Source organism: Nomascus leucogenys, chromosome 10, assembly GCF_006542625.1.
Source record: "Nomascus leucogenys isolate Asia chromosome 10, Asia_NLE_v1, whole genome shotgun sequence".
Taxonomy (NCBI): domain Eukaryota; kingdom Metazoa; phylum Chordata; class Mammalia; order Primates; family Hylobatidae; genus Nomascus; species Nomascus leucogenys.
This window is the reverse complement of record NC_044390.1, coordinates 35,541,549-35,567,274: the sequence shown is the minus strand read 5'-3', so window position 1 is coordinate 35,567,274 and position 25,726 is coordinate 35,541,549. Positions and strand designations below refer to the sequence as shown.

The following is a 25,726-nucleotide window of genomic DNA, read 5'->3' as shown; positions in this document are numbered from 1 at the left end:
GTTTCTTTTACTTGCCAATTATGACTCTGCCTTCCTTACATTTCTCTATAATTATCCCTCCAATTCTTGAAAATATTATTATTTTGTTAAAATGACAACATGCTCACTAAAAATTCAAACAAATTAGAAAGTATAAAAAGGAAGGACAAAAACATCCCAAATTCGACCAATCAACAATAACTATTAACATTTGGTGACTGTCTTTCTGTGCCTAGACACATTCTCTGCCTAGATACACATGTATATTAATTCCATAAATACGACCATACCACACATGCTGTGCAGTAACCTGCCCTTTCCCTCAACAATGTGTAATCCATATGCAGCATATCACGTATGTTTTATTTATGTGCTCAACACTCCTTTATTGAAATCCATTTGGATTACTTCCAATTTTCCACCCTCTTTATGCCATGATGAACATCCTTGTGCATATTTCTTGTCATACTCTGAAAATATCTGTTTGAAGTTATGAATTATATTATTTTTGGATCATAGGCTCCTTCAATAATCTAATGACAGCTGTAGATCACCTCCCTTCCAAAACACATGTCTTCATATAACTCATTTTGTCTTTGATGTTTGTTTTTGTGGTTCATAAATATGCCCCCTAAAAATTCATCCTTGGACTTGCTAAAGATCCATGAGCCCTAAATTAAGAACTGCTACTTTAGGGTTAACTCCAAGACATGTACATTTTAAATAACCTTTAAAGTAATTTATGTTAATTTATCACTTGTGTGAACACTCATGTGTCCCTCTGCCTCTTTTAGTTGGTGGGTTCACCCTCCAGTCTGTGCCCAACTCTGGAGGTTTGGTGATATAATAAGTAATCAGATTATATAAATTTCCATTTACTACCACAGGGGCTGAAGGGATTTTGAATACAAAGCAATGCATTCAACCTTACTTCATAGCCCTTAAGAAAGTTTCGTAAGTCAAAAAGTTCTATGAGGCCAAAAGTTTCATTAAGGTGAAAAAAATGAAAAAATGTATTTGAGTCTTTGCTTCCTTCATTCAACAAAAAGATACTGAGTAACAGCTTTGTGTCAGTCCTGATTCTAGGAGCTGGGGATACACAGATGAAGACTAGGTTCTGCTTTCAGGGAATTCCAGGTCTAGGTGGGGGAACAGACATATAGACAAACCATTGTCAGGCAGGCAGAGATTATAGTTGGCTATAATGAGCAGCATTAAGACAAAAGTATGAAACTGCATTGTGTACTCGGGTCATCCTCCGTGAGGTTTATTAGCAAACCTGCTCCCTTCACATGGCTCATTCTTCATCCCCACCCATCTGAATCTTCTCTCCTTCTCTCCATCCAATATTTATTTCACTTCTCAGGGAGACTTAATCTAATTTGAAACTCAATAATTTCTAGGATGGCTGAAGTGAATCAAGGAAGCTAAAGAATGTAAAAAGTACTCAGGACGCATGTGGCAAGGCTACTGGATGACAACATTCACTTTGCAGATTTGCAAATACAGATGGCCTAGTAATTGAGTTACTCCAGCAGATGAAAAATAGAAGAAACTTCAAGTCAAACTTACACATGTAGATAAGTAGATTGCTTGCTATCCAGTGGAGTGTATAATTATTATAACCACAAAGCAATAGCCTATCTAAGAAGCTTATTTTTGTGGTGATTATTATTATTATTTGCCAAAGGTACTTTATACCTTTCGGCTCAGACTTACTCAATAGTTGAGTGCCCTTAGAAATAAGCCATTTTATTTTTTTCCGTCACAGCCTGGGGATCTCTTCAGTAGCTTGATTTTCTGTTTTAATTTCTTTATTGAGTTTTTCGGTTCTAGCATTTCTATTTTTTTAAACAATTATTTATTGATGCATAATAGATGTGCATAGTTTCAGGGTATAGGTGATAATTTAATACATTGATATAATTTGAGTTGAAGATCAAATTAGTATAGTTGAGATATTCATCACCCTAAATATTTGTCTTTTCTTTATGCTAGAAAGAATTTCCTTTTGAAATAGGTGAATCTAGCCTATTTGCTGTGAGTTTGATGCCATTTGGTCCTCTGCCTATATCCATTCCTCTCATTCTTTCCCATGTTTTTATTTTTCTTCTTCCCTTGCTGACCACCATCTTCTCTTTTTCTAAGCTTCTCACATTCAAATTGTCATTCATTGGCAAATTCTAGGTCTTCACATTTGCAACAATCTTCAGTCACTACTTACTTGTCTCTCTGAGCCAGGCCCTGGGGTTCCGAGAACACAGCAGGAAACCATCCCTCAGTCAAGGTCTTTTCCTGTATCTGGGAATGAGAGGAAGAAGGTGAGGGTAACTATTTCTCCCAAATTCTTATTTCATAAGGACAGTACTCACAAAACTATTTTAGTTATGTTGATTTCCCTTAGAATTTTGATTCACGGTTATTTTCCATAAAGATCGATTTTTTTAAAGAAAATGTTTGGGGTGTGTGCACTTTACATTCAAAATGAAAGTATAAGTTGATGCATAAAATGTGTTTTTAATACATGTATTAATTATTTACAAATATGAGTCATAGGCACCTGACATCAAGCATTCAAGTCTATCAAGAACAGAATCCATGGTATTTAAATAGTACAAAGGAGGATGGCTGTACCATCTGTCAGCATCCCTGCTACACTTCTGGGTTAGACAGTTTTTTTTTAAGGATTCTTCATGATACAAATAAAAACATTTAAAAATCTCTACAATATTTCTTGCACATTCAGTGCCGACAAAAATGTTTTATGTTAGCATCTCATATTACTTAATTTGTTTTTGATGTAAAATGTAACTTATTTCCCTTAACTTTTTATATTTCATTGATGTATTGTGTTTTTCAAATCTAGTTCACACTTAAAGCCAGGGATTCTCTTTTAGGTTTGAATAGTGTTTTATGCTATGTTTTTATAATTAGTATAACTTCTGTTTTCTCATTAGTCAAAGGGGGATCACAGTAAGGTTGTCACAGGATCATAGGTTGCCATGAGGTTAAATGAATCAATACATATAATGGTATAATGACAGCAACAACAACTAACATTACTTGCGTATTTCCATAGGCTAGGCACCATGTCATGTGTTTTACGTGTATTAACGCATGTACTCTTCCCTACAACTCTATATGGTAAGTACTATTATTATTATACTCTTTCTCTGTACTGTTTAGGAAACTGAGGGCACAGAGCATTTGAGTAATGTTCCTAGGTTACAACAGGTAGCAAATGGCAAAGCTGGGATTAAAATTCAGGCAGATGGATTTCAGAGCCTAAACTCATCCACTATGCTCTACTGCCTCTCGAGTAAGATAATACTTAAAAGAGCCAGGCTGTGGATAAGTAGGAATTTTTGTATAAATTGAAAAGTAAAACCTGGAGCATATGAAATGAATGCTTTTTATCTTGCTAATGCTCAGTACAGTCTGGCTAAGGCACCTCGAGTACTTAATGGCTGCTATTTTAATAAATTTTTCAGGTCTCTTTCTTCCTCCTTTTCCTGAATGTTCTTAAACATCTGACTTCAGGTGGAATACCAGTGGAATGAACGTGAGGATTTTAATCAGAAAGGGTTCTACTCTTTACCAGCTGTGTGACCTTGTGCAAGTCACATGCCTATCTGAACCCTTATTTTCTTATCTGTTCAGATGGCGGTAATATCTGCTTCAGCTTCTACAAGAGGAGGCATGAAATAGCTAAACATTAAAACACAGAGGAAGGCAATCAGGAAACTTAAGACTATGAATACAGAATATGACCCTCACTGACTGAGACTAAAAACATTGCCTTAGATGCCTCCAAGGCTCAGGGTTCCACCAATTCTCAATAAGGATGGAAATTAATGTCATATGGAAAACTGTATATTTTCCTCATTCCTTAATCCATGTAATAATTCCTATTAGATCTTGTAATTTTTTTTTTTTTTTTTTTTTGAGATGGAGTCTCACTCTGTCACCCAGGCTAGAGTGCAGTAGCATGATCTTGGCTCACTGCAACGTCTGCTTCCTGGGTTCAAGTGATTCTTCTACCTCACCCTCCTGAGGAGCTGGGATTACAGGCACACGCCACCATGCCTGGCTAATTTTTGTATTTTCAGTAGAGACAGGGTTTCATCATGTTGGCCAGGCTGGTCCTGACCTCAGGTGATCCACCCGCCTCCCAAAGTGCTGCGATTACAGGTGTGAGCCACTGCCCCCGGCCAGATCTTGTAATTTTTATCAAGTCAAAACATGAAGAACTCTTTAAGGTAATTTTATAGATATTTAGAATTTGTACTTTTAGTAACAACTCTGGTGTACAAATAATATGAACAAAAATATAGAAAATGCAGTTAGGTTAGTCAGTATATGGGAAAACGCTAGATCTCTGTAGAAATCAAAGAAACACAAAAGAACCATATGTTTCATATATGAAAATATTCAGTGCTGGTGAGAGTCATATTTATTTTTGATGGGTGTGTAAACTGAAGAAAAACCTGTTGGAAGGCAATTTCAAATATGTAACAAAAACCTAAAATATGTTCATTTACTAAGATAATTTCAGTTTCTGAAATCCAGCTTCAAGAAATGACATGAACTACCAAATGAGCTTTTCGTATGAAGTCTTCATTGTGGCATTATTTATAATAAGAAATTGGAAACAACTCAAATGCCCTACAAACTGGGACTAGTTAAGTAAACAAGATGTTTCCCACATAATAGATTACTGTGCAGGTATTTTAAATTAGGCTTATAAATAATTCATAATGGGATGGCAAAATACGTGTAATATAATTTAAGTGAAAAGCAGGATAGTTAATATAGTACGATCACAACTAAGTCAAAAATAGTTGTACAAATACAACCATTTGAAAAAATACATCAGAATGTTACTAATGGTTATTGGTGAGGTGATGATTAAGGGTGATTTATTTTGTTTTCTACTTTTCTATATTTTTCTAATTTTTTTTAATGAGCATGTATTATTTTACAATATTAAAAAACAAAGCAAATGATATGAATAAAGATTTTGTTGGTAGGGTGGGCAGTAGTGTCTGTTCTAGCATGATATCTTAACAAGGCATACCGTTCCACAGGCTTTCTGTGAGAATTAAATATTCGACTATGTGTAGCAGCAGCCAATATATATTGCATGTATTAAGAAACTGTATAGAAAATTTAAATTTTACAGCCTTACATAAAAGATAGTAAAGTGTTTTGTGAAACTTTTTTCTTACGTTTCCAAAGAATTTATAGTTAAGAATTCCTTAATTAGCTAGCTTTCCTATATATTTGAAATTTCATTTATGTAACATGCAACTTTGCAGGACTTCTTTTGTAATCAATTATCATTATTATTATTATTATTTTTAAAGTTTTCCCCCCTTGTTCAGTGGTGAAATGTAGAGTCCTGGTTTACATCTGTTATCCTGGTGTAATTATTTAATAGCGCCTCCTTTTTCTCCCGGACAATAGTTACATGGTCACCCTAGCAATATCAGATATGGGGGGAAGGGGAGAACAAATCATATCTTCTGGATGCTGACTCTGGAGTGGGGGTGAAGGGGGGCAGGGTGGGGACAGTTGGCTCCTGACAACCAGCATGCAGAGAGAAAGAACTGCAGCTGTACCAGAAGCGCCCTAGTTGCCGATAAACACTGTCCCACGGCTGTTATTACTTAGTCTAATCAGTCATATATTTATTACTTGAAAGTGATTCTGACAGCATTGGCTCTATCTGAAGGTGGAAAAGAAAATCTATCTAATTTATTTAAGATACCAAAGACACACCTGCCCCAGGTATTCTTTTCCACCAGCCCACTCTGGAGCTCCGCATTTTTACCCGTAGTGTTATTATAATTAGATGTGATCAAAATAATTAAAATTCTATCTGGAGAGAAATAGCCCCAAAAGTACAGAGGCGATAACACTATTAAGAAGTTAGAAGGATCCTCATGTTGACTCTGCTCTTCCTAGCTGGATGGCCCTGGGCAAAGGATGTAACTTCTCAGACATCAGTCTTTTCAGTAGCAAAAGGAGGAAAATAAAACCTGTTCTGACTATATCATGGGAGTTGGAGTATGAATAAAATGGTTACTGTAAGTGAAAATGCTCTGTAAATACAAAAGCACTCTGCCAATATCACAGACTATTAGTATTATGAAGTTATTAAAATAAAAAAACACATTAGCTGAGCTAACAGCCTTGAAACACAATGAGCAACTCCTGGGGGAAAAGACACACAGCTGACCAGACACACAGCCCAGAGTAAGCCTTTGGGAGGGGTGGAAGTGGGAAAGCTGCTAAACATGATGCAAAAGGCTTCTAGCCCCAGGGAAGGAAATGACAGAAATCTTACTTTGACAGGTTTTTTTCAGAGCTGGATTTGCTAGGAAACTAAGGGCTAAAATGAATTTTTGATACCCTTGGTTACTGTTCTCCCAATCCACTCCCCTCCAGTTCTAGAAAATAAACTCCATGTGGGTGAGGATTTTTGTCCCCTTTCTTCACTGCTAAATTCCCAGCACTTAGAACATTTCCTGGCACAAAGTATCAGGATAATTTATATTGCCTAAGTAAATATAATTTGCCTGTGTCACCTGTGTTCTTCATTCATGCCTGTAATTTAAAGTTGGAAAAGTGTTGTTACTGCAGTTCTGGAGCTACTTAAAAGGAGACTTAGACCCTAAGTTTTGGATACAAGGCCTTGATCTAGGTCACAGAATGATAGCTCTCACTTGTAACTGCTGTTTCCACCACTAACCTTAATTCTTTGGTCATATTCTGTTGAGAAGTCTTAAGAGCACCATTTCACAAGGGGCCTGGCAAAGACATAGCAGATGCTTGGCAGACATGTCCACTCAGCATGCAGGACACCTCTGGAAAAGCTGCAAGAAGAAACCATGCTTCAGAGTAGCCCACTGCAGGAAGAAAGGGGAGGGATTTTTTTCTACTTGGTACCCTCTCATATCCCATGGGCCAAATTCCACCCCCTAAAAAGATAATTTCCTGTATTTCCAGCCCTTGGCAGACACTCAGGAAGCCAATCCCGCCCCCTGCCCCACTCACTCCATAGCGTGGCATTTCATCTAAACCTAGAAAAAGAGTGACAACTCAATGCTGATAGGGCTCAGCATGTCAGGACTAATGGCCATGCAGGCTTAGGGTTCCAATTCGAACTCTGGCCAGCCCTAGGAGCTCAGTAAAGGCAGTGAGTGGTTGTGGTAGGGGTACGATAGGGGTGTGGAGATTACTTCAGAAAAAAAAGAGGCAGTAGAGAAAATCTGAGGAGGTGCACAAAGATTGCATCCAATACACTTGTTTTGCAAAACTGAATCGTATTTTCCTGTCCTATTTGTTAAAAGCTCCATTTTTTTTAATGTTAGTATTTTGAGATCAAACTTATCCTTTTTAACAAATGCCCAAGACTCAAGAGAATGGATATGCTATAATTTATTTTGCCATTTCCCTATTGAATGGGACATTCAGGGTTGGTCTCCTCCCAAGTTTTACCATTTTGTATTGGTACACAAGGTCTTTTGGGGAGGGCACATGCTCGATCTGACCCGTGAGGCTGGTTACAAGCTGGAATTAACGTACAAGAATAATTTGAAAAGAAAGATCTTATTTAAAATCAGTCACCATGCCTGTCTGGAGCTTTACTGATCTGATACTTGTGATTACATTAATGATGGCCCATTGCACTTTGCCCTGGCTCTGGCAGTTGAGCTTATGCCCTTGACTGGGATCTGCTAGCTTTTCAAATGGAGGTCTGTGACATTGATAAGGTATGCTTCTCTCCCAGGAGGCTCTGAACCCTGAGAGGAGATTGTTTTTTTATTTTTGCATATTACCAAAGCTTTTCCATTTGAGTTACTTTGTTAGTGAATAAGTGTCTTGAATGGATAGAGAAATAGAATTCTATGGATCAGACTTTGCCCAGCCTGGTTTTGTGAGCCCTATCGTGGAGGCAGATGAAATTAGTCAGGCAATGGCTAAAAGGTGAGACCTTGGGAGACAGGTCACACTGCATTCCCTGACAAGGGGTTTCAAGTGTTTATTGATAAGAAAACCACCACCACATGGGAAATTTTACATGTCTTCCAGATCAAAAGCACCTCAGTTTTCAGGCTTGTTTTGGAGGAAAACCTTTTATCTTTTGTTTTTAATCTTGTTAATGCTTTGACATCTTGACAGTTTTGAACTTAATGATCCCTTACGGGAAGGAACAGGAATTCCATCTGCTTTTTCCATTTTCTAGGCAGCTCTTCCTTCTCTGTCTCCAACTCACTGCTAAGCCTCTGAAGATCACCCTGGTACTCTTCCCCCAATTACCCTAAAATATTTAACTATAGCATTTCTGAAATCTGCAAATTTTCCTGACTTTAATGAACCCTGTTACTTTATTTTAAAAGTCAACTAACCCCTTGAGATAGTAATTGTATTACAGAATACAAAATATTCTTTCTTCTAGTACCCTTTTTATTTATTTATCAGAGAAGCTTAATAACACAGACTTTGCTGTAAAACAAAAGGCAAATTCTGCATGAAACTGTTTAAAAATTGATCAGACCAAATAGACAGGACAAAATTCTATGTAATCCAGCCCTGACAGGTGCTTGACTAGTAATGTTGAGTGAACCAAAGAGTGCTTCCAGACTCTTAAAAAAAATCTAATCTGACCACTAAATTTACAACCAGACAATATGTGTCTATTTAACATGATATTATTTAATGTTTTTAATGTAAACATGTTACACTGTTGATTATTTATCATATAGTTAATAATTCCAGGTAAACAAATAGCAATATATATCTTTTAGTTATGATATCCTAATAATGGAATATATTTTGTGATTTTTAGTGGTAAAATAATTTTATAAATTATAAACAGTACCTCCTAGATTCAGTGACTGTCTAAAATTGAGAAGGACCTGGAACTTCCCTATTCTTGGAATCTACACTTGGAGTCATTTCTTTTTAAAATGATGCTCCTTTCTTTATTAATCAAAGTTGTATAAAACCACCTATCACACTTCTGGTCGGCATTGAGTTCATATTACATCAACTCAAAGCTAGAAAACATAACATTTCAGTTTGCTTGTGCAGTTTTATTGAGGATGGATGTACAATCGCTACGTGATATCTTTTTGAAATGTTGAAAATAGTTCAACGAGCTCCATAGCTACTTTAAGAGCCCTCAAGGACCCAGAGATCTCCGGGTTGGGAGCTACTTCCTTAGCTAAGGATTGACATGGATTCTCAGATGGCACTAGTGTTGTGATACTTGTACCTTGCCTAATAGTAGTGGCTGTTTGATACCTCATCTTCTCAAAGTGACCTAAAAAATGTAATTTAATAACTATTATTCAGTTTCTGAGTCAATGGCAAAAAACAAGAGAGAGCGATAAGAGGGAGGCTGAGTATTTATTTCCAAGGTTCCTCCCTTGCTGTGTCACCACCACAGGCTGGCTGCACCTTCTGGGTGAAGGTGACAGCTCCTGTCAGGCAGCCCTCTCCATATACTTCTTTGTTTCCTGGCTCAAGTAACTGCTCCCTTCCTTAAACACATTTTTTTTTTTTTTTTTAAGACAGAGTCTCACTCTGTCACCCAGGCTGGAGTGCAATGATGCAATCTCGCCACACTGCAACCTCCACCTCCTGGGCTTAAGTGATTCTACTGCCTCAGCCTCCCGAGTAGCTGGGATTACAGGCGCCTGCCACCATGCCTGGCTAATTTTTGTATTTTTACTAGAGATGGGGTTTCACCATGTTGGCCAGGCTGGTCTCGAACTCCTGACCTCAACTGATCCACCCACCTTGGCCTCCCAAAGTGCTGGGATTACAGGCATGAGCCACCACACCCAGCCCTTAAATAATTTTTTAAACCTAGCCTTTTAAGATGTACATTTGGGTGTTTGTAATATTTTATCAGGGACAATGCTGCAATAAATAACTTTGTATATATGCCACTTTCCCCCCTTGATTAGGGCTCAAAGGATTGTTGTGGTGTGTATTAGTCAGGGTTCTCTAGACGGACAGAACTAATGGAATATATATATATATATGACAGAACTAATGGACTATATATATATTTATAAATATATATATATTTATAGATAAAGAGGAGTTTATTAAGTATTAACTCACACAATCACAAGGTCCCACAATAGGCCGTCTGCAGGCTGAGGAGCAAGGAGAGCCAGTTCAAGTTCCAAAACTGAAGAGCCTGAACTCTGACATTTGAGGGCAGGAAGCATCCAGCATGGGAGAAAGATGTAGGCTGGGAGGCTAGGCCAGTCTCTCTTTTCACATTTTTCTGTCTGCTTATGTTCTGGCCTTGCTAGCAGCTGATTAGATGGTGTCCACCCAGATTAAGTGTGAGTCTGCCTTGCCCGGTCCACTGACTTAAATGTTAATCTCCTTTGGCAAAACCCTCAGAGACACACTCAGGGTCAATACTTTGTATCCTTCAATCCAATCAAGTTAACACTCAGTATTAACCATCATGGGGTGTCAAAGGGAGTAAATTAGAAAGACAGAAAGTGAGATGTCAGGGAATAGAATGATGAAACTAAGATAATTAAGTTATTGATAATGACACAATCTAGAGCATGACCATAGGGTGAGTGACTGAGGTGTGGTGGAAAACAAGGTTATTTGAGCAAAGAAGTTAAAAAAGCTGACAAACTACGGTGTTGGAAAGATCACCTACCTTAGTTGTTGAAATCACTAAGAATTAAGACTAAAGAGAGAGATTATCAGATTGGAGCTAATAGCATTGAGAAACGAAAAAGACTGACCTAGGTGTCAATAGATGACATCAAAAATGAACATTTTTGGGTGAGTTAATTTGATAACATGAGATTTAACTTGGGAGAATTTTAGGGAGGCAAGTGAGAAAAGTCTGAAAGTGGCAATGAGGAGCAAAGAGGCGGCCTTCCCCAAATGTAGGCCCAGATATATAAAGACAGTGGAAGAAAAAAAGCAGCCACTATGTAAGATGGCTTCAGGGGAAGCATATCCTCAGGAGACAGCTGGTTTTCTAGAGCAAGAGAGTGAATGAAATGTTCAGAGAAGAGGCTAAGGATATAGGGGATTTGGCTGGTGATGGATGAATTCCCAGAGGGCACAAAGGAAAGCCATCATTCGTTAATGATACAATGTTCACAAGCAGTCCTTCTACTGGCCTTGTGCCCATTATCTTTTGTTACCTAAAGTTCATCTTTAGTATTTTTCCTAAGAAGGTCTAATAGAAACAGTGCTAGCTGAATTTTTGCATATTTTAAACTCTTTGTAGTTTTTATACTTGAAAGACAGTTTGGTTAGACATAAAGACTTTGTGTCCACTTTTTGTACTTGAGTATCTTGTATACATTGCTCTAATGTCTTCTTGGAACAGATGTTGTTGTGTAGAGATTTAAGGACAGCCTGGCACTTCCCTTTATAAGTGGTTTGATTATCTGCAACCTCTACAAAGGATTTGATTGATTATCTGTAACCTCTCCAAAGGATTATTTCCTTTTCACTGTAGTCAGTAATTATGTCAGGTAAAATGTCCCTGGCGTATACTACACCCTTTCAATAAATAGGTGTACTTTTTGTTTTTTTGAGAAAAGTTTTCTTCAGTCATATCTTTAAGTATTTGTTTGTTCCATTATTTTGGATCTTTTCCTTGGGGGCACTAGTTATAAGTTTTTTTTTAAAAAAACCTCCTTTGCCTGTTTTCTGTATATATTATTTTGTGTCTAATCCTTTCTATTTTTCATTTCATTTTGCTTGTTTTTTTTTCATTTCTCTATATTTATTATCTTCCCTTATGTTTCTTTTCTTTCTCACTTCCCTTCTAATTTTGTCTTTATTTCTGTGATGGTTTTGTTTTTTCTACTACTTCTTTTCTGAATTCTTCCGTTGCATTTTATCCCCTCCTATCTCTCTAAATCTTCCTCAAATTCCTATATTTATGTTTTATAATTGTATTTTTATTGAGGTTATGGTTCATTCTTTTCTCTGATTCAGGGGGAAGTTATTTCTAAAAATTTCATCTGCCAAAGCTACCATTTCACTTGTAAAGCATTCTTCATCTGTTAGCTTTTGCTCCTTTTTCTAAAATTTTGTTATTGTTTCTTTGTATTGGTGATGTGCTACTTCCTTTCCCTTTCCTATTTATTATCATTGAGTCAACTGGGTCTTCCTGGACCAACTATTTGCAAGAGTTCTGGTATGTATGGGAGCAAGGTTAGGAAGAAGCTGTTTTTGACTAAGTGCAGACTCACTTCTCTGCTGCCACATGAACAGACTGCTTCCTGTGAATATGGCTTATCTGTGTGATTCTTTGTGTAGTCTCACTTGCACTGTCTTTTTGAATCAAACTGGGTACAGGGGACTTTTGTTGCCAGCATGGTTTGCCCCAGTTCCCACATCCACTTTTGTAAACAAGGATAATGTTTCTATAACTCAGGATGTCTCTTACCTTCAGGAGTTATACTTTTGCTTGCAGTGTCTAGCTGAGCCTTCTTGCAGCTGAGATTGGTCTCTGTTTTTCCTATTTTTTCCTATACAATTTCTGTTCAACCTCAGCTGATTTTGTCAACTCTTATACATGTTTTAGAACCTGGGCAGTATATTTGTGTTGTACTCTGCAAAAGAAAAAAAAATGGACTTGCAGATTTTGGAAGGTGGGGTTTGTGTTTTTATCCTTTTATATCTAGAATGATTTTCAAAGATAGAAAAGAGAAAATACAAATATACCCACTCATGTTCATGCCAGAAGTCTTCTCTAACTCTTTAGAATAGTAATGTTTACATTTTAGGAATAATTAGAAATCTATAAGCATGTGGCCTGAATTCTCTCCTAATCAACTCTGTTAATAAAAATGCACATATAGCCTACCAAAACGAGGTATGACTCATATCTCTTGGCTAGATGTTACTCAAAGCCTAATAATTGGGCTGGGAGTGGTGGCTCGGGTCTGTAATCCTAGCACCTTGGGAGGCTGAGGCGGGCAGATAACCTGAGGTCAGGAGTTTGAGACCAGCCTAGTCCAACATGGTGAAACCTGGTCTCTACTAAAAATACAAAATATTAGCTGGGTGTGGTGGCAGGTGTCTGTAATCCCAGCTACTCAGGAGGCTGAGGCATGAGAATTGCTTGAACCTAGGAGGCAGAGGTTGCAGTGAGCTGAGATTGCACTACTGCACTCCAGCCTGGGTGACAGAACGAGACTCCATCTCAAAAAAAAAAAAAAAAAAAAAAGCCTCATAATTGCAATATGCTGGAAATTTCAGGACCCCAAGAGACAGACCAATTAGGAGTATGTGCTGTTCATTTACTTCTTATAAAATATCAGGCTAAGCAATATTCAGGTACTTGTAACACTGTTTCCAACTCTTTGCCTCAAGGTCAGGTTCTACAATTACCTGAATCATCTGGGCCCTAAGTTGGCATTGCTAGCACTGAATTGGGGACAGATGCCCATTTCTTGTGGCCAAAAGTGCCTGCTTGTCTGGCAAGAATAATTTCACACAGGGATAGTGTCAGAGTATTTTTGGTCCTGAAAGATACTTACCTGATTCAGAAACTTGTTAATTAATTTTGATTATGTCAATGATAATCCAGTTATATATGTGACTAAACAATTCTTGAACCATCTAGACTGTATTCAAGTAGTATATAGCTGAATTTCTACTCCAAATTTTTGTTTCTGATAGTATGATTGCCATAAGTCTGGATTTCAGTAGTTTCATGGAAGAATAAAATTTAGAATAATTTTGTGATTCATATACCACTACTCAAATTCTAATTAAATTTTGTCTTTTTTGATAGCATGTTTCCCTTTCAGGTCTGTGAAATTAAATTCCTCTTGCAATCAAGCTGCACAGATAGGGGAGACACTTGGTAATTCAAACACATCTTGGGGTTTGCACACCAAAAGCAGCTGCGGAAACTTAAAGTATGATTCATGTTCATCAGAATATGTCTTCTAAAATTTGGACTTTATTTCTACCAAAATAGTACAGCAACTCCTCAAAATCTGTAATTCCATTAAGCTCAAGGCGGTTGACCTGAGCTCAACTCATATGCCTGGTTTATGCCTGACATTTTTACTTTCTGAAACAAAAGCCCTTCCTTTCCCCTGTGGTTTCAAGTTCAGTATATTCAGATGTTTCATCGGAACAAGAAAGCACAATCTCTTGGGCCCCTGAATGTTGAATAAGTTGGGCGAGTGAGAGCTCTTTAATTCCCCAAAGTTCTTGACCTCAAAACATCTCTTTAACAAATACCCATAACCTACACTTCTGACTGCATTAAAATAAACCCAGACTGCATATGCTGTTTTGTCTTTGCCCAAACTGATGACGGTTAGGTTAGGAGTACAGGCATGAAGAGTGTTGACAACCACGATAATTTCTATTCTTAGACCAGGAAAAGCTTTCTTGCAAAGCTCAAATCAAAAACACACCCGATGAATGATGCAAGGAGCATCAGACCACTTTAATGCTTAAATTAGTATTAAAGCATTTCTCCCCTCTTTCACTGTAGATACCCCACATACAATAAACATCCATGTTTAGACCAAACTTCTCAAATTCCTTTTTGAGATAGTCTTTGCAAAGTTTCTGTGTTCTACCTAACCAGCATCAGTTAGATCACATACTGGATACTGCTGCTTTGGAGCATTCCATTCCATGTATTTTGCACATGGGATGCACATCTTAAATTTAAAACAAAATATATTTTCACATTGTTATTTAAGTAAGTGTGTGTCACAATGGTTTTCAAACTTTTTTTTTTTCCAAGCTGGAAGTTCAATATGCAAATGAAACAAAAGAGAAGCTAGCTGTAGTTAAAAGGAGTTGAGAGAAAAGACAAATATGTAGACAGAAAACAGATTAGTGGTTGCCTAGACCTGGGGGTAAGAGTAAAATTATTGCAAATGGACATGAAGGATCTGTAAGGATAATGGAAATGTTCTTAAACTGTAATGTAGTGTGGTTGCACAACTCTATACATTTGCTAACAATTATTGATTCATATACTTATAATGAGTGAATTTTATGGTATGTAAATTATACCTTAATAAAGTTAATAAAGAAACTAAATATAAAATAATGCAGGATGGCAAGAAGTTGTTGGAGATATAGATGAAACAGATTGGTACTTCACTGATAATTGTTAAAATTGGAAATGAGTGTGTACAATCTTATTTCACTCTTTTTCTTCATTTGTACTCATTTAAATTTAAAAAAAAGAGCTGAATTAAAAAAATAAAAAAATAATAAAGGGGGCTGAGACTAAAGGAGCATTTCCCTTGCCCATTAGAGACAAAATTTTTAGGCCTATCTGAAGCACCTTTAGATACTTAATCAATGTTTGTGACTAGTCTATGGTACATTAAAAGAAAATGTATTATTCTCGCTCACATATTTATATAAACTTATAAATATATAAATGTACATATACAGTCTACCTTGCTAATTATGTTATTTAGGTCTTCTATATCCTTACTTAGTTTTTGACCACTTAGTGTGTTCTGGATGAGATAAATTAACTAGTCACGTTTTCTGTGGATTTCTCTTTGAATTTGATGTAGTTTTCCTTTATAAATTTCAATTCTATGTTATTTGGTACATTGATATTCATAAGTGTAAAATCTTAATTTTGCATCTCATGTTTTATAAAGTGCCTATCTTTGTGTCATTTAATACTTTTTTCTTGAATTTGAGATAAAATCTTGATCTTGGTTTTAATTTGCTTGGTATGCCTTCACCTATCTTTTTATTTTCCACCTTTCTAAATCATTTTATTTTCACTGTATCTTATGTATATAGCACAAGGTTGAGATTTGCCCTGATATCCCAGTTGAGAAAATTAATTGAAAATTTTCAGTGCTTATTGAAAAGAAAGTCATGTCATGTTTTATCTTACTTTACCTATCTTTTGTTTTTTTGTTAGGCTTTGTTTGTAGTGCTCATTTATTTTTCACTATATGGCCTGTATATATATTCTTTGTGTATGCATGTTTTTTGAACTTGAAAGGTTTGCATTTTTGTTCCAGTGGTCATCTTAATAACTTTGAAACTATTTTTTATATATTATTGAAAGCATTGAACAGTGTATTTCCTGTTCCTCACCTCTTTACCCCCTAATTATATTATTTTTATAGTGTTTACCTTATTTCTTTTCTCTTTCAGCTTTTGTTGGTTGTTTCATTGTGATATTGTCAAGACTCACAACAGTTACTCTCTGTTCTATGACCATAATTCTCAACGTTATTTTAGACTTACTTCTCTAGATAATGGATTTAATGATTGCTACCAGTCTCCTTCCACTGCCCATATTTCTAAATTCATCTCTTTGGTGGTTGAAATTCATTCTCTACGAACATCCTATAAAAATGGGCAATATGAAAACCATATTGCTTGCATGTTCAAAAGTGTTCATTATATTTTTATTTGAATAAGTTTCTCTGGTATGAAATCCTTGGGTATGAAACCTTTAGAATTACATTTTAATTTTTTTCCCCCTTATAGATGTCTTGATCATTTTGCTCTGGATGCACGAAAGATTCTTTCATTATCTTTGAAATCCAGTAGCTATGCTAGACTAGGTCTTGGTTTGATTATTCTTGACATTTTTTAATTTGGGACATGATATGCTCTTTCAATCTGTAGATTTAGGTCTTTTATTTCTGGAAAGTGTCTCAAAATATTTATCTGCTTTTTTTTTTCCTGTTCCAACTTCTAGATTCTTTTGTTAGATTATATACATATTGGATTTCTTTTGTTTCTTTCCATTTACATAATTTTCTCTCTAATCCCTTTTTTTCATTTTCATTTCATGTAACTTGCTTTTCTCAATCTGGTATTTTGTGATTCTGAAAACATTTTTTATTTTGCTTTTTTTTCCCCCTTAACAAGTGTTTATTCCAAGTTTGTGTTAATTTTGTCTTCATTTTTTAAATAGTTATTTTTTTCCTCTCCCTTTTTCAATTCATATTTAAGTTCCTTTTGTGGTTCTGCTGCTTTTAAAAAAATTTTCAAGTGAGAGGACTTAAGAAAGTTGAGTTAGTCATACTTATTAGTTCATGCCACATTATCATAATTGATTCATGGAAGGCTAGTTTTATTTATTTGTGGTTTCCTTTTTATTCCTTTTCCTATCCTCCCCTGGATAAGCAGTCATACAAATGCATTAAATGTGTATCTTTTTGTTTGCATATATTTTTGTAAAATGTGTATAGTTTTTATATACGCACTTTTAAAATTAAAAAAAATATTTTGGAGAGAATCTTACTATGTTGCCCAAGCTAGCCTCGAACTCCTGGGCTCAAGAGATCCCCCACCTCAGCCTCCCAAGTAGCTGGAACTACAGGCCTGCACCACCGTGCCTGGATGATTGATTACTTTTTGATTGATTGCTCATGTTTGGAGGAGAGGTTTTCTAAGAAATGCTGCTTGCAGTAAAGTTTGTGCTGAGAGGCCTGGACCATATTTCAGCCTAATAGGAATTCTGCTTATGACACAGAGGTTGTGTAGATGAGTTCCTTTAGCTTCTACTTTTAACTAAGAGAAATTGGCAATCACAGGGCTGCTCACATCACAGTCTATATGTATTTTTTCCATTTTGCCTCACAAACACAATGCTTCCTGCATATGTGGTATGTCTGAATGATTCTTCTTCCAATGGTGCCCTATCACCTTCTCTTTTATAATAAACCAGGTTGAGGGAAGACACTGCTGCCTGTCCACATACTTGATTCCTTTATTTCAAATGAAAGATTGTTTTGTCTCTAAGGTAAGTCACTTACTTTTGTGAAGTGTGCTTTGTTGATGTTGTCTTTTGCAGTCTGTAGCATTTACATCTTTTATCAAAGTATTTCTGCCATTCACTGTATTTCACATATATTGTAGTTCAGGGTTTCAGGTATCTACTGTTTTCAATGAAAATGAATTTTGTATTATTGTCATTATCCTTGTTACTGAGTAATTTCTGAGAGGTGGAAGAATAGAGGATGCTATCTTTACTCTCTGGATACATTTTTAAAATCACTGTTTTATGTATATATTATGTTAATCCAACTAGATTGTAGTTTGGAGAATTTTCTGCTTTACTTTGTACAATGCATTCTTTACTGTTGATTCCTAAAGTTAAGTGTCATAAAAATTGCTTCTAAAGTTTGTTGAAAAATTTCAGATAGGGCCCAATTCTTAAAGCTTCTGATTCATAAAGCCTGAGTTAAATAAGCATCTCAGGTGATTCTGATGCCAGTGGTTTACCAGCTGGATATTGTACGTAGTGGCCACTCAATAATTTACTGAATGACTTACAAGGGCATGGGTATTTATGTGAGAACGCTTGGTATAGGAAACAGAGTAGATATTGTTTTTATAAATAAGACTGGCTGAGGGTACACAGTAAATAGATACAATTTTACCTGTCACTTGAAAAAATAAAAAAACACTGGCTGAGATAAAAGATGCAGCAATAGAGGGGGTACTGAGGCAGGGATATTTTCCTTGGAGAATAAAGAAACCTTTTTTTTTCTATCTTGGAAATATTCTGTCATCTGTTTAATTGAATATTACCTAGTCCACTAATGACACACAATAAATAACTGATGAATGACGGCATGAAAATTGGGCAAACACTGAGAGAAAAGACTCCCCCAAAGTAACCCAAGAAATACAAATTATCTATGTGTTTATGTGAATAATCAGGCAAATATTACCTTAAGGTTAATTTAAACAAAAGACGAATTGCTCGTTAATTTGTGGAAGTGTTAGATACATCAAAGTGTAACTTCTTCCCTGTTTCTACCCGTACTTTTTTCATTTTAATTTTTATTATTTTTTAATTTTTTTTTTTGCGGCAGACTGCTAGTTCTTTCTTCCTGAGCAGATAACTGCTGACATAGAGACCACATTTTCTGTCTTCCCTTATAGCCATGTTTGGCTATGTGACAAAGTTCTCATGAAGTAATGAGTCCTGCTTTATTTTTCTTCGTAGCACATATTATTACTTGACATTATGTTATATATTTATGTCTGCATTGACTGTCTCTTTCATTAGAATGTAAAAGCTATTAAAGCAGGGACATTATTTTATTCTCTGTCACTTTCCAAGTAGCTGAAAAGTATCTGGCATGTAAAGCACACTCAATAAGTAAAGGAATTCATGCATAATTATTGCAAAAATATAGAGATTAGGTATTACAGGATATGTGGACCCCAGTATTTCTATAATGAGGATGTAGTGAGCCTAATGAAGCATAGTTTATCTTGATTTGAGTTACCAGTTGAACTTGAATGACCACCCTCTGTGTGCATACTTAGCATTCATATTTTCAAAGGGAGGGGGACTGACTGGGTTGATTTCTCTCAACGGATTGGAGGATCCCTATTGGGGAGAGCTTCATGCCACTTCAAAAGTTTGACCTTTCTCATCTTCAATCTAGCCACACAGGGTTGCTTTTGGCTCAGGTATCTATCCAGGTCCAGTTATTAGTGGTTAACACAGCATGGTTGGTTTCACTTAATGTACAATGGCATGAGTCACAGCAATACTGTGCAGAAGACCATCTATCCTCACAAGAATGTGGTGAACATTGCTGCCACTCCCATGCTTTCAAAATAAATATTGTCTTTTCAAAATAGTTGCTTCATGGGAGGTTGCCTGTATTTGTGTTATATGTATCTCAAATGTACTCAACAACATTTTTTAGATGTCCTGTTTTGAAGTTCAGGATGATACAATGGAAATATATAGACTAGTACTGCAAAGACCTGGGTTCAAGACTCAGCTTTGGGACATTTTAGCTCTGTGACCTTGGATAAATCACTTCCTCTTCCAGGGTCTCAGGTTTCTCATTTGTGAAAATAGATGGTGAGGGGAGATGACTTAAAGGTCTCTTCTCACTCCAATAATCTATGACTGTAATTATTTTCAGAGTTTTCATGGCATTACTGTGAACATTCCCAATCATACCGAACACCTTTTCTTTCTTTTCCCTTCCCTTCCCTTGCCTTCCCTTCTCTCTCTCTCTCTCTTTCTTTCTTTCTTTTTTGAGACGGAGTCTCGTTCTGTTGCCCAGGCTGGAGTGCAGTGGCCTAATCTTGGCTCACTGCAACCTCCACCTCCCGGGTTCAAGCGATTCTCCTGCCTCAGCCTCCCTAGTAGCTGGGATTACAGGTGCCCAACACCACGCCCAGCTAATTTTTATATTTTTAGTAGAGACAGGATTTCACCATCTCTTGGACAGGCTGGTCTTGAACTCCAGACCTCAGGTGATCTGCCCAACTCAGCCTCCCAAAGTGCTGGGATTACAGGTGTGAGCCACTATGCCCAGCCCCAAACACCCTCCTTTGAATGTAGATTTGATTTTTTTGGAACAGATAAAATTGATCACAGCCAAGTCTGGTTAATACTATGTATGGCAAAGGTAGATGATACTGTTTTTAAAACTTGGAATTCTCATTGATTCCTTTCTCATCTTTTTTTCTGTATATTCAGTTGCTAGTGGCAGAAAATCCAACATAAATCTGGCATAAGCAAAGAGAAAATTACTGGTTCATGTAACTAAAAAGTCCAGGGTCTCTGGCTTCAGTCACAGGTTGATCCAGGAAGTAAAATGATGTCATTAGGACTCACACTTGGTTTTCTTATCTCTCAGATCTGCCTTCTCCATGTTAGTTCCATTTTTAGGCATATTCTCCAATGGGGGCAAGATTGTTGCCAGCAGCTTACATTTGATTTTCTCAGCAATCCACACAGAGAGATTCATTTTTCCCAACATTAACCCAAAAGTCCCAGAATTGACTTTTATTGGCTCTGCTTGAGTCATTTGCTTATCAATGAATCCACCACAGAGACTAGGATTCTCTGATTGGTCAAGACTGGGTCACGTATTCACCCCTGGAGTTGGGGGAATTCAGTTCCACTGGAATCATATGGACTAAATATGGTGGAAAGATGCTTCTCCAAGTAACATCAATGTGCTGATCTCAGAAAGGTATAATGGACGCTGAGTAAGCTGTGTGTGTGTGTATGTGTGCATGAGGTGTGAGACATCTAATTACTTGTCGCATTAGACAACATCCTTTGAAATGTTTCCTCTTCTCTGTTTTGATGAAGTATAGGCACTATTTCATTGTAGCGTCCTATCTAATTTCCTTGCCTGTAGTCATTCTCTCCTCAAATATATTCTAGCCATTGCCAACACAAGTCTTCCTAAAGCATTGTTTTGATCATTTTACTCTCCAGCTCAAAAATCTTTCAGAAACCTTCTTCTATCAAATTCTATATTCTTCAGTCTGGCATTTCTGATCTTTCCACAATCTGGCTCCTGCATATCTTTTCAGGCTTATCTATCCACCTGCACTTTTTCCATGAGCCAACTAAGCTGCATTGCTTACCATTTCTGAACACACTGCATGTTTTCCTAACACTGCCTTTGTTCTATTTGTATGTTCTACCCAATCACCATTTCTCTCATCCTAAGTCTCACGCCAGGTGATGAAGTAGAGACTGCTAGTTCTCTTTAATATATGTTCTCCCCTTCTTCATTAGTGTTAGAACCATTGATTTTTAGCTGGGCACATGGCTACCCAATAGAGACTACACTTGGCCAAGACAGTATAGTGTAGTGATGTATACAACTTCTGCAAGTGGCCTAGAATAGAGGCATATGTTCCTTTCTGTCCCTACCTCCTTTATGCTCGCTGGAAAAAGGATGTAAGGAGCTTGAGCAGCCATGATGGATCATAAGATAGAAGCTGCATTTCAGGATGGTAAAGCCACATGATGGAAGGAGCCCATGGATCTGCTGATTAGCGAGTCACCTACACTGATGTGAGAGTAATACCTTTTATTTTCTTTAAGCTACTCTTACTTTGAGCTTTTTAACTGCTACAGAAATCAATCCCTGTATGAAAATACATTGTTTAGGATAATTTTCTGGTGGCAGTAATAGGAATCATTCAAAGCTATGCAATGCCAAAAGGGAGAATTATTTTAAGGACAGAAGGATTTCTCACAGAACCTGTGGGAAGGGATGAAGGAAGCCTCAGTAATAGAGTGACAGCTGGAATTAAAAAGTGAGGGGAGGCCAGGAAGCCCTCTCATTGTGTCTCATCTCTCCTTCTCTTCCATCTTACTGAAAATTACATAGTTTGCACAGAGAAGCTACAAATAAATATTTGTTTGATGGATGGCAATTTGTGTGTGTGATAAACTGGATCTAAAGTCAATTCTCAAAACGTTTTGTTATATGTATATAGCTTGTTAAAGTGATTCTTTTGAAGGGGGGAATCATACTTTTTAGAGTCTAAGCTCTCTCTTAAACCCTTTCTCTCAGCTTTCCAATTTTTCCCAGTCACTTATTCCAACATCAGAAAGGGGGCCTGAAATACAGGATTGTCCACAACTAATATCATGACAGACACTTTTGAGATTGCTCTGCTTTTGTACAGGAGTTGGAAAGGCCAGTTTTTATGAGAACACAAGCACTGGCACTCACTAACTATTTTGGCAGACAAGGAAATGATAGATTAATTACTTTTGGTACATTTTTCCCATAACTGTCTTTTTTTTCCATTTCATTTTTGCATTGTTATTATTTACCAGTCTGCGTTCTCGCTTATACCTAGTTTTTGCCCTTCAGGGTTTCTTATATCCTTGCCAACTCTTTGATATGTTTGATAAGATGTTTTATATATATTTTTATATATTGCTTTTGGTTTGAGAATCAGCCAGAGTCTCTAGTCTGCCATACTACTGGACACAAAAGTTCAATATGTTTTCACTTCATTCATTTATAAGATATTAATTGCATTCCAAACACCAGGGCCCTAACTCTGGTGGCCTAAGCTCCCCATCCACAAAAATGAAGAATAATTACCTTTCCACCTGCATCAAATTGTTTTTTGTACAAGACTCATGTAATCATTAACATGACGTCACTTTGCAACTGGAAAATACCATGAAAATACACATTTTCTTAACTCTGAAAACAAAACAGAGGCAAACAAGTAATAAAAGTTATAACTAAGGGTAACAACCTTAGAATGGTTTGTTCAGTTTAAAATGTCTATATATTTGCACTCATCTGCTTTTTTTCTGGCCCAAGGTATAAATGAGCAAGTCTTAAGATTAAAAAAAAATTATTTTATACGTTATATTTGACATTAATTGTATAATTTACATTTTTAAAAAATAAAGAGAAAAAGGCAACCTTGCGCACACTATAAAATCTTTCACATTTTTTTTTTTTGAGATGGAGTCTCACTCTTGTCGCCCAGGCTGGAGTGCAATGGTGCGATCAGCTCACTGCAACCTCTGCCTCCCGAGTTCAAGTGATTCAAGGTTCACGTGATTCTCCTGCCTCAGCCTCCCGAGTAGCTGGGATTACAGGTGCCTACCACCATGCCCGGCTAATTTTTTATATTTTTGGTAGAAATGGGATTTCACCATGTTGGCCAGACTAGTCTTGAACTCCTGACTTCAGGTGATCTGCCCACCTCAGCCTCCCAAAGTGCTGTGATTACAGGTGTGAGCCACTGCGTGCGGCCTTTTTTTTGTTCGAGACAGGGTCTCTGTTGCCCAGGCTGGAGTGCCGTGGCGTGATCTCGGCTCACTGCAGCCTCTGCCTCCCGGGTTCAAGTGATTCTCCCACCTCAGCCTTCCAAGTAGCTGGGACTACAGGTGTGCGCCACCATGCACAGCTAATTTTTTTTTTTTTTTTTTTTTTTTTTGGTAGAGATGGGGATTCACCACCTTGGCCAGGCTGGTCTTGAACTCCTTACTGCAAGGATCTGCCCACCTTGGCTTCCCAAAGTCCTGAGATTACAGGCATGAGCCATCGTGCCCGTCCAAATCTTTCACATTTTTTAATTTTGTGAAATAGCTGTCCTTTTTATATATGGGTAAGCTATCAAACTTAAGATGCTCACAGCCCTTTACATACTTTGTAGGCTGAGATTCTGAGTGTCTAACATTCTGTAACGTATCTTGGTCTCTGTGCTGCAAGAACACTGAATTATTATTATAGGTAACAATATCACTCTTCTCAAACAGTGCTAATAGGTTAAGTATTCAAGAGGAACATCTTTCAGTATATTTCAAAAAGCCTCATGGATGGTAGGTGATTTGTAAATGGACCAACACAGGATTCAGACATATGGTTACTGCTTACTATTTCCTATAGATCATGATGTCTTAGGTCTTATGTAGAATATATCATAGGACTTGTCCTCTAAACATTCACATACCAAGACTACACTCTGCATGCATGCCATTCACTCATTCTGCATTTACTGAGTCAGTCTTACCGCATGTCAGACCTTGTGCCTGTTCTCAAGAAGCTCACAGTCTAGGAAAATGGAGAAATACAGCTACAATTATAACTCTGTGTGATAAGTGTTACAAAGAGATACGGTGTTATGGAAGCACTGGTAGCGGCACTTAGTCCACACTGGAGTGGCTGGGATAGGGCTGAGTGGCCAACAATAGGGAAGGGTTCACAGTGGAATTGATATCTAGGCTAAATAATGAATAACAAATAATTAGCAAGGCAAGGAAAAGGTAGGAGATCAAGACATAAAAAGAAACAGCATATGCAAATACATGGTTGTATGTGAGTACGGCAAGACTGGGGAGCCTAAGTGGTTTGCTGTATATTTAATTTATTCATTTCACGTAGCTATTATTGACATACTTGTCTCCCTGTATATGTTCGAGTCCGTGGATGGTGGGGACTTTGTAATGGTTTCTCTGTCCCTCTAACAGGAGGCACACAGATAGAGTGCAATAAAATGTTTGATGAATAAATGACCAGCAATGAGGTGTAAGGGAGAATAGTTAGGAGTCCATTAATGAGAAAGGTCATTTCTAGTGGCAGTGAATACCAGATAAGATAGATTTAAGATTTAGAAATTAGGATAAGACTTGGTGATATATTGGTGATGGGGTATAAAATAAGAAAAACTGACTTTCTAGGTTTCTGGATTACAGATGCATGATAATAGTTATAATGGTATAATAACAATAGCTAATATTCATTAGGCACTCTGTGTCATGAAGTACGCAAAGTGTTTACATGAATTAAGCCATTTAAACTCTTAATGACTCAGTGAGGCAGGTTCTGGATACTCATTCACTGATGAGAAAATTGGGGCTATAGAGATTCATTTGCCTAAGGTCACTCAGCTAGCAGGTGGCAGGCTCAAACCCAGTAATTCTGACTCCAACAACCGTACACATAGTCTACTTTTCTTTACTGCCTCTAATAGATGAGATTAATACCCAGAATGATGGTCCTATTCAATATGTGTATCACATAAATGCGCGTTTCTCTTTTGCTAAACATAGAGACACATACTATGACTGCCTCTTTTTATTTTTTGATTTTTGGGATCTTGGCTCTTTCTGTATTTTTCCTACCTGGAAGACTTAAAGTGGGGTAGAAGTTTGATAAAACAGTTGGCACAAAAGATGACAGAAGACAGGTACAGACATGACATTCTCGAACGCTCTGGCAGTTGCTGGAATGATGGGATCTGGGTTCTACAGGATTCCTCCCCTCCCATCCCCCGCCACACACACACACGTCGTAAGGTGTATCTGGCCGCGGAGTCTCAGGTTGGTTCTAGGAGTCCTCAACCCACGGCAAAGGTGCCTCTTCTCCCTCCTGGAGAGCCCAACATGCCTTAAGTCAACCCGAGGCCGCCTCTTGGGCCCCGCGAAACAGAGCGCAGCTCC

At 37.2% G+C, this 25,726-nt stretch overlaps 1 long non-coding RNA gene across 1 annotated transcript; it reads right to left on the bottom strand.

The window, feature by feature from the left end:
- Nucleotides 1-325: 325 nt before the first annotated feature.
- LOC105738361 lies at nt 326-25,698 on the bottom strand. The gene is made up of 4 exons (XR_001114154.2): nt 25,409-25,698; nt 17,781-17,903; nt 12,443-12,608; nt 326-2,280 (listed from the first exon to the last, which is right to left on the bottom strand). It is a non-coding gene; the product is annotated as an uncharacterized LOC105738361 (long non-coding RNA).
- Nucleotides 25,699-25,726: the final 28 nt, after the last annotated feature.